Source organism: Sceloporus occidentalis, unplaced genomic scaffold, assembly GCF_023333645.1.
Source record: "Sceloporus occidentalis isolate IW3139 unplaced genomic scaffold, rSceOcc1.0.p SCAF_1, whole genome shotgun sequence".
In the NCBI taxonomy this organism is placed as follows: Eukaryota; Metazoa; Chordata; class Lepidosauria; order Squamata; family Phrynosomatidae; genus Sceloporus; species Sceloporus occidentalis.
The window spans coordinates 24,314,604-24,327,658 of NW_028316981.1; the positions used below are offsets into that span (position 1 = coordinate 24,314,604).

Consider the following 13,055-nt stretch of genomic DNA (forward strand, 5'->3'; position numbering starts at 1 on the left):
CTAGACAGTCACAAGCCAGACATGGTATTGTATCTGCTTTGGCTGAAGTCCTGAGTACACAGATGCACACAAAGGTTTCACTGAAACTAGTGGCACTTAAAAGAAATGCTTTTAAGATCAGGATGTTTGTAAGAAGATGCACCTTAAGATAAGCAAGGTTGTAAGGCACAAACCTTGTTCACAGCTGGAGTGACAACCAGTAAGTTCTAACTAGTTGTCTGATGTGAAGGATGGTTCACCTCTGCTGTGGGAGGTTAAATATATTTACTTAGTGCATTTCTCTGTCTTACTTTGGCCATGGATCTCCAAGACAGCTTGCAGGAGGTTGACAGATAGTCTCACATCTAGACATTGGAGAAGACAAGCATCACAGTGCAACAACGCACGGAGGACTACCCCTTGACTAGAAGGAAAAATATCCTGACCTCATGTAAGGCCATTTCCTACAATCCTATGTGGCCCAAAAGGTCTTTTTGTTGTCGTGTGCCTTCAAGTCATTTCTGAGTTATGGTGACCCTATCAACGATTAGATCTATATCAGCTCCCATTTCTGAAAAGCTAGAGGCATGTCATGATGTCATGTTAATTAAATGTATGTGTTGTTTAAGAGAGTGAGCATGATGTAGTGGTTTGAGCATTGGATTGTGTGTGTTGTGTGCCTTCAAGTCATTTCCAACATATGGTGATCCTAGGGCGAGTCCAGTCTGGGGTTTTCTTGGCAAGATTTGTTCAGAGGTTTGCCATTGCCTTCCGCTGAGAACATGTGACTTGCCCACAGTCACTCTGGGTTTCATGGCCGAGGTCGGATTTGAATTTTGGTCTCGAATCCTAGTCCAGTGCTCTACTACTTAATATAAATGTAACTCGCTGGCTGAGGTAGTGCAGAGAGTGAGTGAAAGAGGCTGAGGGCACTCCCACCTAGTTCCATGGAGGCAGACACTGCGTCAAAGAGGATTTGGAAAATGACTTTCAAGCGTAGTTCTTGCTCCCTGGCGTCCGCTGACATTTCTGCCACCAGATGTCGCCTCCTCTCTTAATGTTGGCTTTGCCACAGACTTGGAGAACAGCTGTGCCAATTTCCTGTTCTCTCCACATCCTGGCGGAGGAGTCAGGCTGGGCTGTTGCATTGTGGGACTGATAATACAAGAACAGGGCTGTGGTGGCTTGTTCTTTGCTTTATAAAGAGAGAGGAGAGAGAGCAAAAAAGAGGAGGAGGAGGGATGGGGCTACAAAAATCTCAGCCAAGCGGAAGACTGCATTATGTTGCTTGCACAGACATTTAAGACCAGTACATCTTCCCGTTTCCAGACTGAATAGCAAGCCAGATAGGAAGCTACTGTTTTAAGAGGCCTCATTCACTAAGCCATTAAAAGAAAGACTGTAACTCAATGTGGCTTGCAGGTAACAGGATCACCGAGACCCCAAGGGGCATCCTGTCCAATCCTCTGCCATGCAGGAAGACACAAAGAACTCCCAAAAGATGACCATCCAGCCTCTGTTTAAAAACCTCCAAAAGAGGAGGATCCAGTACTTCCACTGTCAAACAGATCTTACTGTGAGGAAATTCTTCCTAATGTTGAGGTGGAATCTCTTTTCCTGCGGTTTAACTCTTATTGCTCCATGTCATTTTCTCCAGAGCAGTAGAAAACAAGCTTGCTCCATCTTCAACATGACCTCCCTTTAAATATAGCACCCCTTAACCTTCTCTTCTCCAGACTAAACAAACCCAGCTCACCAAGTCTCTCCTCATAGGGCATGATTTATTAGTTACAGTTCTACTTCAAAGATTTATTAGTTACAGTTCAAGTACTTCAAGTACAATCTCCTCTGAATAATCTTGCCAAGAGAACCCCATGATAGGTTTGCCATAGGGGCACTGTAAGTCGGAAACAACTTGAAGGCACACAACAAAATATTTCTAAGAATCAAACATAGCTCTCCTCCCACTTTATTTTCACAAGCCTGGGAGGTACTGTCGAGAGAGTGACCATCATTGAACTAATACTGTTAGTCGGGGATATCAGTGTGCAAAGAAATTTGTAGCACCTTTGAGACTGTGGGAAAGAAGTAGTAGCATGAACTTTGAGACATTTCATCTACTTTCTTAGAGGCAAGTCTATGAAAGCTGCTGCTACAACTTCCTTCACACAGTTAGTCTCCAAGGTGCTACAAACCTCCCAGCATACTGTCCCCAGCTCCAGTTGGGACTCCAATCGGGATCACTTGAGACCCAGTTGAACACTCTTAAATACTGCACCACACTTGCACTCATGCCACTAGTGAATTATTTTACCCTCCCACCACGTATAGAGATCATTTTCTGTTTGTCACATGGCTCCTTAAAGCACAGAAGCCCTGCCAGGAAACAAAGAGACTTCTCCAAGTGCTGATCCTTATGTTCTCAAAATGCCATCACCCATGCACAGGAAGGGATTCATCAGCTTCCAGGCTCGTTCCAACATGGCAACCATGATGCCACACTATTTCTAAATCCACTTGGTATTTCTACCCAATTGCCTCCTCCAAAACCTTTAAAAATTATTACTCTCCATGGTTTTATGAAGAAGATGGCTTGATGGATGACATCCTGATATTCCTATAAAAACCATTGCTCTAATTACTACTGATCCATGTATCTGAAAGCAAGTCCACTGAAACCACTGGTTCACCTGCAAATAAGCTTTAAGCCCTAGTGCACAATCCTGTGCGTGCTTACACAAAAGTACATTCCATTGAGTTCAATGAGACCTTTCAAAAAGTAGCTATGACTGCAGCCCAAAACTATTTGGGTTTAAGCCCCATTGAAATTAGTGAAAAATGCTTATCTGTAAACACACTCAGGCTAACTTCGTTCAAATTAGTACATAAAGAGATCGTGTAGCACCTTTGAGACTAACTAAAAGAAATTTGCAGCATGAGCTTTTGTAGATCTCAGTCTACTTCCTCAGATGCATTACAAAAGCTCATGTTACCAATTTCTTTCACTTAGTCTCAAAGGTGCTACAAGATCTCCCTATGTACTGATTCTACAGGTTTTCACAGCTATATCATTCAAATTAATTAACGTAACGCTTTGCATTTTAAGATTGCTTACATTTAGCATTCATGAAATGTTTTAAATGACAAAAATGTTTCCATGGAACTGCCCTTTGTTGCTGCTTATTCAAGTGTCTGCATGGCCTTCTCCACCTTGGTACTTTCTAGATACATAATACTACATCTTCTATCATCCCCATTCACCATGGCAAGGAGGGACTGTAGTCACAAACATCTGGAAGGTGCAGGTTGGGGAAAGCTGTCATGGGCTGACACTAGAACAGTGACAGTCTGGTCTTTGCTGTGGGAAATTTGGTGAAAATAAACGCAATTGGGAGTTGTGACACAGTAGACCACAGGCTACATGGAGTCCACAAAAAGGAGATGAGGTTAGATATATAACATCTATATATAAAGTCTATTATATTAGATTTTGCCTTTTTATCCTGGGAAAATTTTACCCTGCAACCTTTTCTGTGTGGCAGCTCCCCTGTCACTGCTAAACTGAGGGAAAGGCATAGATACTCTAAGCCATCCCAGCAGAAATCAGCAAAAGGGGATAGCTGGCCCCGAGCGGATATACAGAGCTCTTTGTTCTGGCATTGTCAGACTGATCTTTCCCTTCCGCTCCTCTTCCCATGTGTTATCTTTTTATATTTGGGAGCCCATGTCTTCATTTCACTTATGTGCAGCGTGAATCAGCAGCATGCATACGGAATATTAATTGCTCAGAGATGTTCAGGGAGGGTTGTTTTTTAAAGTATAAATATGTAGCTATGCAGTTAAGCCTTGCTTATATCCATTCATTCCAGCAGGTGTGGTAATTCTGGCCAGGAACAAAACATACAGACCCCTAAACAGGATGTTCTAAACCAGGAAAGAGAAATGTTTACTCCAAACAAGTTCAGAAAGATTTCCTACTGCAGCCACCATGTGTAGCTGTAAGAAGAGTACCACAAGTAATGGGAAGAACATGCTAAGCTTTGAAGAAGCGACTATGTAGGACAGCTTGCTGTTTGAATCAAAGCCGAACTTCAGAATACAACATGTACAAGGTATGTACAGTAGGCCCTTGATATTCACTGGGATTTGGTTCCAAGACTGCTCCTGTTGATACCCAAATCTGTAGGTGTTCAAATGCCTTTTATATACAGCGGCACAGTAAAATGGTGTCCCTTACATAAAACAGCAAAATTAAGGTTTGGTTTTTGGAGTTCATGAGAAACTGCCATGATGGAACTAGGATTTTTTCTGTGAAAGCCCAGTCCAATTCTGTAGTAGACAAAGTGGGGGGGGGGGGGCATTTCTTGGATGGCTCCTGTTAAAAGCTTCCCATGAGTAACTGTTACTCAGAGGAAATTGCACCACAACTGGCGAGATTCCCTGCAGAGAATCACTTCATTCAGAAAGCTGGATTGAACCCCCAACCCTCCCTCCCTCGCATGCCCTTTGAAGGTGTGGTGCTGCCTTGAATACAGATCCAAGGCTTTGTGTAAAAAGAGTTGGGGAGAGAGAAGACAAGAGCTCTGCTCAGGTCCTATGAAGCCATGCCTGTCAGCTCCTTCATTCTCCACTTTGTTGGCATATCTGGGGGTAGCTGTGTGGGCCATACAGCAAAGTATCGTACCATTAGAAATCCACAAACATGAGCATTTGAGCTGGTCAATAAAGGTATCACAGTTTTGTGGATTTGGAGTGTTGTTATACTCTGTTGGTACAGCAGGTGGGTGGGGAACTTTTCGGAGGGCTTCTTTGGCCTGGGACTGCCATCAGCCCCACACAGCAAAGCCAGTGGCAGTTGAGGGGAAGCCAGCGAGAGGACCAGACATATCCGTGACCTCCCTAAAGGAGTCCATCCGACATGCGGCCTTCCTCTCCGCTTCTCCTAGCATTATTGTTTTTTCCACGGAGCCATGCCTTCTCACGATGTGGCCAACCTTCACCATCCTGGCTTCCAGGGAGGGTTTGGGCCTATTACTTTCCCTGGGCATCCCTCCCGGTGCCTTCCCATCACTGGCTCCACTTTGCTGCCTGCCCACAAAGGGCTCCCAAGCAGGTCTGCCAATCCAAAGGCATCCGTCCCTTGAGGGAGAGAACAACGGGACCCAACACTTTTCGGTGGGTAGTGGTTTCTCTGGAGAAAGGAAACCAGCTGGCCTCCAAATCTGGAGGCATCTGGTCCCAGGGAGAGGAAAAAGAGAAACTGGGCCTGGGAGGGGGGGGGTAAGAGGGAAGCTGCTCTCAGGAGCAAGTCCCTGGGGATTGTAGGGAGCTAGGCTGAGTAACATCTTCTTCCCCATCATAGAATCAGAGTTGGAAGAGAGCCCCAGGGCCCTCCAGCCCAACCCCATTCTGCCATGCAGGAACTCTCAATCAAAGCATCCCCTCTGGCAGATGAGACTCCCTCCAACACTTCTCCCAGGGAGGGCGTTGTTTAGCTGCAAAAAGCAATTGCAATGATTGGGTTCTCCTGGGCCATTTAACTATTAAAAAGAAACCCACCGCAAAAGACTGGGTTCTTCCACGTTATTCGACTGCCAAAAACACCCAAAGCTCCAGCCGCAGGAGCGCTAACCTGTCCCAGGCAAGGCTCCCACCCCGCATTGCGCATGCGCGCTCCCTTCCGCTCAGAACACATTCTTTTCCCTTCCTCCTTTTCCTGCGCCGCCGCCGCCGCCGCCGCCAGCAAAACCACCCAAGCTGACGCATGCGCCGTGGGGGACCGTGCTCGCACTACTCTCCCTCCCAGATCTTATTACTCAGCGCGCGTGCGCAAAGAAAAAACTTTCCAGAGAGCCATCCCTTGAAAGCCCAGCCCCCACCCTCATGCCACGTGTCCCCAAGCAGATCCTCCAGCCCCACGTGGGATTCACCCCCCCACCGTCGAGCCCAACCAATCAGGACGCGGCCTCGCCCTCGAGCACGTAGAGCAGCCGACCCACGTGCGCAGAGTCGGCGGCGAGCGGGCGAGTGCGCTCCTTACAGCCACTCCCCCAACATAACTCCACCCACTTCCCCCACCACCACTTCCTTCCAGCGTTCTTTTTACTCACTCACTGAGGCGACTCTTCCGCCGCACTTTCCTTTTATATCCCTGCTAAGGAGGAGGGGGTGGGGAAAACTCATTTTTTTCTGATTGGCATTCTTATCGACCAATCGAGTGTAGGGTAGGGTCAGACGCTTGGCAACGCGGCGGTGAGAGAGAAGCCCCTCCCTGCTGGGGAAGGGAAGGGGGTGGGACATCGTCTTTCTGATTGGCGTTCCTATCGACCAATAGAGTGTAGAGTAGCGGGAGGTTGAGACGCTTAACTGAGAAAGACAGAAAACCCTCCCTCCTTGCGAGGGTATAGAAGCGGGGAGACTTTTATACCCCTGCTGAGGAGGAGTGGGTGGGTGGGAAACGTCATATTTCTGATTGGCGTTGTCATCGACCAATAGAGCATGAGGGGAGGCTGAGGCGCCTGCTGAGGAGGAGAGGGGTGGGACATAGTCTTTCTGATTGGCGTTCCTATCAACGAATGGAGGGTAGGGTAAGGCGGGAGATTGAGGCGCTTGGCAACGGGTAGAGAGAGAGAGCCCTCCCTCCTCGCGGAGGTATAGAAGCGGGGAGACTTTTATACCTCTTCTGAGGAGGGGGGGGGGTAGGACACATCGTCTTTCTGATTGGCGTTCCTATCAACCCATCGAGAGTGAGGGGAGTCTGAGGCGCTTGGCAACGCGGCGGAGAGAGGGAGGCGGGAGACTTGAGAGAGAGTGAAGGCGATGGTGCGGGGAGGCTGTCCAATGAGAGGGCGCGGGTGGGCGTGGCCGGGGCGCCCCTGGCGCCAGCGCTGGGAATCCCCGTGCGCTCAGTGCCGTTTCCGCCAGGGCTGCTGCTTCTGCTGCTGCTGGCAATTGACTGTTGCTGCCGAAGGGGGAGGGGCTCCGCTTGGCTGCCTGCCTCTCGCTCTCTCACTCTGAGGCCGAGAGCGCGCGCTCCTTCGCCCGCCTGCCCACTAGGAAAGACCGTGGCGCCGGACGGGGCCTAGTGCCGGGGGCCCGGGTGACGGGCCGGACAGGTCAGCCCAGGCGAAGGAAGGCGGGCGGTGGGTCCCTGAGAGAAGGAGGGAGGGAGGAAGGGGCCTCGGTTGGAGGGAGAGGGCGGGAAAGTTAGAGAGAAGCGAAAAGAGCGGGGTCTCTCCTTCCCCCTTCCCCCAAGTCCCTTCCTTCTAAGCGCATCCGAAGTGTCTCACAGACTCCTTTCCCCTTCTCTCTTTCCAACTCTCCCGAGACTTTATTGCCCTTATTATTATTATTATTATTATTATTGCAGATATTCCCAGGAAATGGTTGGAATTCCAGCATTGTCTGGGCAAGGAAAGGGGATCATCATGCGCCTGGTTTTATGTTGCATGGATTATGGTTAATTATTATACAAAAACAATACATTTTAATAATTTAATTTAATAATAATAACAATAATAATTAGGCATGGAGGGGGATAGAAGTAACATTTATTATTATTATTATTGTTATTATTGAATTCGCCCTTCTCAATATTGGTCTCTCTCTGGAGGGAGGGGAAGGGTCAGGAAATGGAGCCTCTCAGAGAGATAGAGATATGTATATATTGGGGAGGGAAGAAGGAAAGGGGGAGAGCCCCTGCTTTATTGCCTGCGCTTTCCTTGCCGCCTCAGAGGGCCAGAAGAAGACACGCGTGTAATGTGTGAACGCAGAAGGGGGCTGTCTTTCCTTTCCCTTTTCCAGCCCCAAGGCCTTCCTCCTGGGAAGTGTGTGTTGCAGAGGCTTCTTCCCCCGAGTCCTAAGAATGTAATGATTATGGAGGGTTTTTGTGGGGAGAAGGAGGAAAGAGGGAGCGACCCCCCCTGCTTTCTTTCCTGCAGCCTCAGAGGGCCAGAGAAAAGACACGCGTCTAGACGCCTGTAACGTGCGAATGGGGATAACCTGGAAACTTGGAGAGAGAGAGAGTCTCTCCTTTCTCTTCCCTTCCCCCATCCCACCGCCTTCATATTAAGCGCCTCCTTCTTGGGTTCCTTCTGAAGTCTTCCAGAGGCCTTTCCTCCCTCCCTCCCTCAAATAAATCTCCCAAGGCCTTGCCTGCCTTCTCTTTACTTTCTGCGTTATTGTACCCTATTTATCTTCGGAGGGCGGCTGCTCAGGGGAGAAAGTCGGGATAGACATGAAATAAAATAAAACTACCAAATGGGTAATGAGAGAGTTTGGGGGGAAAGGAGGAAATGGAGGAGCCCCTGGCGTTTCTGTGGGGAGAAAGGAGGAGGAGGAGGAGGAGGAGGAGGAAAAAGATGGGGAGAGAGAGAGAGAGAGAGAGACGCTGCTTTGGTGTTTCCTTGCCTACGCCTGGCGCCCCCCTTTTCTTTGCAGCCTCAGAGGACACGCGTCTGATGTGTGAATGCGGAGAAGTGGTGCTTCATAGGAGGGGGAATCCCCCTCGAGTGGGGCCCATGGTGAAGCCAGGGGGGCGGGTAAGAAGGGAGGGAGGGAGGTAAGGGGGGCATGGCTTTCTTTTTTGCTCCCACGCATCACCCCCCATCTTCCTAGTTGTGGGGAAGGGGTTTTTCTGTCCAGGCTTTGGAGGACTGCAGGGCCCCAAGGGCGATCCTGCTAATGCCCTGCCTCTCTCTCTCTCTGTGTTACTATCTCTGTATGTGTGTGTTTCTATGCCTCTCCCCCTCTCTAGTTCTATCTCTCTAACTCTATGTTTTTCTCTCTCTGTCTCTATGTTTCTATGCCTCTCTCTCTCTCGTTTCTCTTTCTATCGCTCTGTCTGTGTGTGTGTGTGTGTTTCTATGCCTCTCTGTGTGTGTTTCTATGCCCCCCTCTCTCTGGTTTTGCAGGAGGGGGAGGCCAGCGATGGTGTTTGGGGTGGGAAAGACATATGGGGGAGGGGGAAAGGGGAAGCAGTGGAGGGAGCCTCCTGGCTTCTTAGTATTTGGGTTCCCAAGCAGGACTCTCTCTTTCTCTCTCGGTGCCAGTGGGGGGGGGGGGGAGGTGCTGGTGCTGGTGGTGGGAAATAGCCAAGGAAGTCTTTTGTGGGAATGTGGGAAAATCCCCTTTTGGGACCAGGGCTGCCACTTCAGAGCAGCTGCTTGCCAGGAAATTGTGTGTGTGTGTATGTGAGAGAGGGAGAGTGTGTCTCTCTGTGTGTGTCTGTGTGCCTTGCACACACACCCCAGTCTGCCTGCACTCCTGTGTGAGTTCACCATTGCCTTCCCCCCCCCCCTCTCTCTCTCTCTCCATCCCTCCATGTGCTGAAGCAGCTTCCCCTGAGCTGCTCCTTCCCTTCCCGCCTCCTCCCTTCCCTCCTCCTCCTCCTCCTCCTCCTCCTGGGCTGTCTGCTTCTGACTCGCTGGCTCCTCCAGGCAAATGGGGGAGGAGGAGGTGTTTGACCTGCATTTTCTGCTTTCTCATGGTGCTTGTGTGGCAATGGTGGTGGTGCACTTTAATAATCCCTTTCTCCTTTCCCCTTGCCTGCTCTATGGAGGGATGGAGATTGGATTTTCACAGCCTTTCATTGTCCAACCCGTGTGTATATGTGTGGGTTTGTGTTTTGTTTTTGTAAATCTGGTTCCCCTGCCTTATTTCATGTCCCTCCTCTTGCAGTACAGTACCTTGCAAATACACTAATGGTGGTGAGCAAGGTCGCCATAGCCCCTCTTCCCAGCAGCTTGCCCTTGGGATGCAAGTGGCCAGCTGCTTCAAATAGAGGTCTGGGTTGTGCTTTGAGACTTACCCTGTTTTTGATAATGTGAGGAATAGTTTGTTTGGTAATCAGGGGAGAGTTTGTAGAGGATTGGAGAAAAGACAGCAGCTTCTTCCATGAGAATAGTGGGAGATTTTAGTTTGTTCAGTTACTGAGAAGGGGGGGGGGGCTCCTCAGGTTCAAGCAGCAATCCTTACGTTCAGGGAGATCTTTCTAAAATACGAACAAAACACACCACTGTGATCCCTTGTGCTGAGGCTGCTGTTAATGGGAAGGGGAGATAATGGCCCTTCCAGGGTGGCTTCCTGCACTTTCTCTCCCTGGCCCATTATGTAATTGGAGCCTTTTAGGGTTCACAAGCAAAGGCAGGACAGCAGAATAAAGTGATTTCGTCTTGAAAGGGGATGGGGCCATGGCATCAAAAATATGATTTTTGTCAGAATATACAGTACATATCCACAACGGCAGAAATATTTTCTGCATGATCTCTCTTTAGAGACTTAGGAGATGGGTGACAGGCAGCACAAAGATGTACTACTTCCTTAATGGTGTGCAGGGCTCTCCCTTTTCACCTATGAAGGTGACATCAGACACTCCCCCCTCTCTTACACACACACACACACACACACACACACACACAGAGCTGGCTCAGGAAGTCAGTTTTGCTAGCTGCGACTTGCAGCACAGAGGTGACTGAGGGTGTTGCTTTGCCTTAGATCCTGTGGGTGAGCCTTCAAGGCGGTGACAAGCAGCTAATGTTGGCTCCAGAGCTCTGGTTGCTACGTGAGAAGCTTCAGTGGTGTTGGTTGCTGTCTCCAGGGAAGGACGGCAGTGCAACCTCCATTAATGCTGCACTTTGGAGATGGCTGGTTCCTATATTGAGAAGGGACTTCTTCTGCATTTTGAAGGTTTTGAATCAGAAGGGTGTGAATTTAGCCCATCTGGCTTTTCTCTCCCCAGTCTTTGAGGCTGCATTAGGATGTCACCTAAAAATTCAAAAATATCTTACTTGGTTTTCAGAATATTGAAGACAGTGATAATTGATCAGATCTTTCTGCAGTGAGAGAAATGGAGCTTCTGGTCTGGGACTGCAGTCTTTGACTTCAGCATCTTTTCTAGTAAATCAGACAGCCAGATGCTTTTCTTATTGTTTGTAGATCTTTTCCCTCCCCTTCCATTGCCTGGGCCTCCCTTGCTTTAATGACAGGAATTTCTGCTTTGTGCAGTGGGTGTGTACAGCAGACACCAGCCTCCCAGTGCTCAGAGGATTTTCCATTCATGGACTAGAGTGCAGTCAAAATATGACATGTTGCTTTTGCAAGTGGCAGCAAATTATATCCCAGAGAATTGCCCCTTCCTGCTATGTACTTGGACAGAGTGCACACTGAGGTGTTTGAGGTCCATTTGTGCTAAATCTGCTCGCCCTATATGTACTGGACTAGGAAAGTCTGTTTCTAATGTCTTATAAAAGACTCTTGGGTCTTCCACCAGGTATTCTTTCCAGTTATAGAAGGACAGAGATTGGATTAATGCCAGAATTATACTTTGTTTTGTGTGCTATGACGATCTTGAGTGGTTTTTCTATAGGTGCCTCTTCAAATCAGTGATGCAGGCTTTCCTAAGGAGGCACTGGTAGTTTCCAGGGAAATTCCAAACCCATCTTCACATCCTCTTGTGTCTTTGCTTCATCAAGGGCTAGAATGCCTTCCAAATTGATAGAGGATAGGTAATTACCTTACTTCCATGATGATAATATCAGGGAGCCGGTGTTGGAAACAAGGTTAGGTTGTTTTCAAGCTTCATAATGCTTGAAAATGCATGTTGTACCTCCCTCATCTCTTGATCTGCCTGACCTAGGCTGGAATGACACTATCACCTTGATTGCGGGGGAGTCATGTAAGAGTGTGGTTTTGACAGTCCCTTGAATAAAGATTTTATATTTGCAGACATTGATAACTATACCAGGAGAATTTAACATGATCATACTATGTCAAAACATGTTGGTTTATACTGTGGCATTTTAAATTTGTGCCATAGTTTTCTAAGGTGACATGACATCAATGTCATAACAAACTGTGGAGTTTTAGATAAAACATCCTTTGTTCCTATAGTGTAGACCTGGATCATAACTGGTTTTGAGTTATTTCTGAGAGTAGCTACTGACCTAGATATTGTTTTAGAGGACTTGATCCATGGGGAAAGGTGGATAAGAAATAAATATTATTAAATGTCTGGCTTTAGAAGATCAGTATAACACTAGAAAAATTCAGATTCCTGAGAATCCAAGTCATGTTTTTAGAGGGCAGTATCACATTTTAGGAACAACAGTAAACAAGACATCTGGGGTTTTCCAGATCTGATGATCACAGTATAGGAGGCTCTAACAGCATCGCTTAGGACATCTGCATCTTGAATTTTGCAAGTTTTAGTTGATTCTACAAAATGGGCATCATTTTGGCCAGAAGGTCTGTGTTTGACTCAACATGCTGCAATCCTAAAAGCCACTTTCACCATTAAAGCTGCTTTGCAGTATTTCTTATGAGCTTGCTTGGATGTACCTTTGTGAAGCGAGGAACTGGAAGATAGTATCTTAGCCCATTTTAAAATAGTAATAAAATAAAAATTATACAAAGGATCAGATAAATTTAGAGATATCTCCCCCCCCCCCAGCTTCCTGCTCCAAAGAAGCAGAAATAGAATTTTCAGATTGAAACTGTGGGATATGTAGCCCCCTCATACTTGTGAAATAGAGCAAAGGATTCATGTTCTGTTCAAGAGGTAAACAGAATTAATTGTGGCAAAACCTAACATATTTCTACTATGCTAGATGATGTTAAATGATTGCTATAAGTAAGTGGTATCAGAAGCAAGTCTTTAGGGGTCTTCAGCATGTTCTACACTATCTCTTCCACATTTTGCAGAAAATATTAAACTTTTTCATCAGTCTTCCCATAAGAGCCAGTATAGTGTAATGGTTTGAGTGTTGGACTAGGAGACTTGAAAACTAGGTTTTGAATCTCCTTGGCCATGAAACCCACTGGATGACCTTGAGCAAGGCACACTTTTCCAGCCTCAGAGGAAGGCAGAGCAAACCCCCTCTAAACAAATCTTGCCAAGGATCCCTGTGATAGGTTTGCCATAAGTCAGGCACACAAACCTGGTGGTTATGCGTGTCCAAAACCTGACAGGATTCCATGAGAGTGATAATGGCAGGTAGAGTGGCATTTGTTGAAAATATGGAAGTGTTTGCTGGGTATCTGCTAAATAATATTTTAGTTTGGTGTCATTATTATAAACC

At 47.4% G+C, this 13,055-nt stretch overlaps 1 protein-coding gene across 4 annotated transcripts in view; it reads left to right on the forward strand.

The window, feature by feature from the left end:
- The first annotated feature begins 28 nt into the window (after nt 1-28).
- Nucleotides 29-13,055, forward strand: part of SETD5 (SET domain containing 5) — a 73,193-nt gene continuing 60,166 nt past the window's right edge. For 2 of the 4 annotated variants that reach the window (XM_089517513.1, XM_089517547.1), the window contains exons 1-2: nt 29-430; nt 3,852-4,091. The gene's annotated coding sequence lies outside the window, so the exon portion shown is untranslated. Of the gene's footprint in view, nt 431-3,848; nt 4,092-6,930; nt 7,095-13,055 lie in introns of those variants that run through there. The other 2 variants (XM_089517530.1, XM_089517522.1) reach the window with 2 other exon arrangements.